The following is a 3,141-nucleotide window of genomic DNA, read 5'->3' as shown; positions in this document are numbered from 1 at the left end:
GTCATGATGTTTGTGCAGGAATAGAAACCCTGACTAAGACACATAGATATAGCCTTTTTGGGGGGATTTATTTCATTATAAAAGCCTATCTCAGAAGGAGATAGGGGAAGAAAGAAAAATTTGGTACATGACATTTACAGGAAAATGAGTGAAACTACAAATCATTGTGTTCAATGAAATATTGCAGATTCAGAAAGACAAACACTGCATGTTTCCTCTTGTATGTAGAAGCTAGATTTATTAAAAATAGTGTGTGCATGTGTGTGTGTGTGCGCGCATGTATGTGTAATAAAACTAGAATGTGTATTATGAGAAGAGAGGAATTAATGAAGGGAAGAGAGATTTTTTTCCTTTGGAAAACTTTTTTCCTTTCAAAACCTTCAACTGATTAGATAAGGCCCCTTGGTTACAAAGGTGAATAGTCTATAGCCATTTGATGGTACATTAATCATACCTACCTAAAATACTTCACTGAAACACTTGGATATTGGTACAGTTGCATAATTTGGTACTATAGTCAAGGTAATTTGATGCATAATTTACTTTTGTCAGTCATCTATTAAAGATAGCCCTTGGCCAGTTTGCTTGCTTGTCTGTGTGAAACACTACCACTTGTGCCTCAAGCTGGCCTTGGATTCTCTATGCAACTGAGAATGATCTTAAACATTGATTCCTTTCACTTCTGCTTTCCAAGTTCTGGGAATATGCACAACAGTTGGGGAATTTCTCAAGATCAGTCTTAGGTTTCACGTTAGACGTCACTCTACTAACTAAGCTACATCTCCAGAGGATAATCTGTTAGAATAGATCTCATAGACTACTGTAGGAAACAAACTGCAGTATGGTTCAATCACATTGCGGCATACTCTGACAGCAATAAAAATTAATAATTTTCATCAATCACATAGATGTATAACATACCAAAAATAAAACCTGATGCAAATAATCCCTCTGATGGATTCCACCGTGCTCTACTTACTTATGTGACATATGCATTTAAGACAAATGCTGGCAACCGTCTTACCCAGAGGAGTAGTACTTGGCAGGAAGCAGAAGAGGAGGGGACCTGAGAGTGGATGTGCATTTTGCTTTGCAGCTGTTCATTGGGTTCTACATTTGTGACTCTCATTATGGGTATGACACTACAATAAAAAAAAATGAGGCATTTTGGAGACTGAGGCAAAATATTTACTGTGAATTCAAGACTATCCTGGGCTACACAGTAAGAGCTTATTTCAAGCAAAACAAAAATCCCTTGAGAGTCAGAAGACCTGCACTCCTATTTTAGCATTGTGACTTACTGTTCTGTTTATGTGATCTCAACAAATGTGCCTAACACTCTCCACTGCTTCTCTAAAATTACGTCTTACAGAATTCCTGGGATTGATCATGAGCACTTCCGAAACAAGTTGCGATAGAGCATGCAAGTAATCCCAGCACTTGTGCAGGAGGAATTGATGTTCAAGATCATCCTCAGTTACACAGTGAACATAAGGCCATCCTGAGACACAAGTGATACTGTCTCAAGCAAGTAAGCAACATGTCTCATAAGGGTGTTTTAAGGATTGATTATATATGTCAAAAAGAGATGTTAATTCACAAAAATTAATACATATATAAGCACACATACACAGGCATGCAGACACACACATACACACATATATATCTTCAGAGAGGAGTTCACACACTCTGTATTCCCTCTCCCTTATTCTTTTCTTTGAGGTTATCTCACAAACATGCTTATCTTTGTTGAATCACTATACAATGTTCACAGGAATAAAACCATTACATTTTATCCCATAAATGTACTGATTTGAGGTATAAGTCTTCTAAAAATTCAGCAGAGGCATACAGTAAGAGTGGTGTGGGTCTTGACAGAATCCAGCAAAAAAACAAGATTTTTATTTCTGTCTAGAGAGTCTTGGCACAAGGACAAAAACAACACCCAGAAAATAACATGACAAGTGATTACAGTCTCTAGGGGGTATAATTAATAAAAAAAGAATACAAATTAAATGCAAGTGACTTGACAAAATTGTAATTTGATATGGGCCATTCTCTAGCAGCTAGTATGCACCTCTGTCCTTTAACCAGATGTTGCTGCTGCTTCCCCTCCCCCCTCTCATCCCTCTTCTCTCTCCAATTCCATTTCCCTCCTCCCATTCTTACTGAGACTAGCTCTCACTCTGTAGCCCAGCTGTCCTGAAAGTCATCAGAGAGCCAAGGTTTACCAAGGCATTCTTCCTACTTACAGAAGTACTAGCTTTTAATCAGGGTTTGGGTTTTTTTCCCCTACACTCAGACCTATGATAAAAGTTTACTGTCTTATCATCAACAAAAGAATTTTTTGAAATGTTCTGGAGACTAACTTGGGTTTAAAAATTGAAAAGCTTATTACTATCCTCACAAACAGTTGCGAGGAAAGAGAGTATGATTTTATTCCATTTGCAGAATAAAGAAATATGTCTTTTATTTCTTAAAGCAATAAGATAAAAGGATGAGATTTTATAAATTCAATTTGAGTATTGAATGAATATTTTTCATAAAAATTGTTACTGGCTTAATTCAACATGGCAAAAATTAATAATAACTAATAATCCATCATAATGATAATGACATAATATAGTGTAGTAAAGCTGCAGAATATTAGTCCTTTTCAAAGTCTCCTATCAGCATCTCTCATGTGACCCACTCAGCATTCTGAAGTGAATTCCGTTTGGTATTAAACAAAATTAGCTGTTACCATTAGTAACCAAAACCAGCTACATGCCATAATAGACACTTTCCAAAATCAAATATAGTTTTCAACAATCAAGTAAATGAGAAAACCTAAAGACTGGAGGATTTATCTTAAAAAGTTAAAAACTTGCACACACTAGGGCTGGAAAGATGGCTCAGAGGTTAAGAGCACTGACTGTTCTTCCAGAGGTCTTTGATTCTATTCACAGCACCCACATGGAAGCTCGTAAGTCCCTGGAACTCCACTTCCAGGGGCTCCAACTCCTTCACACAGACATATATGCAGGTGAAACATGAATGCACATACAATAATTTAAGAAAAACCCCTTTGTCTCTGTAACTCCTTCCATGGGTATTTTGTTCCCTATTCTAAGGAGGAATGAAGTGTCCACGCGTTGGTCT

The sequence above is a fragment of the Mus pahari genome, chromosome X (genome assembly GCF_900095145.1).
Source record: "Mus pahari chromosome X, PAHARI_EIJ_v1.1, whole genome shotgun sequence".
In the NCBI taxonomy this organism is placed as follows: Eukaryota; Metazoa; Chordata; class Mammalia; order Rodentia; family Muridae; genus Mus; species Mus pahari.
Note: the sequence above shows the minus strand (reverse complement) of the source record.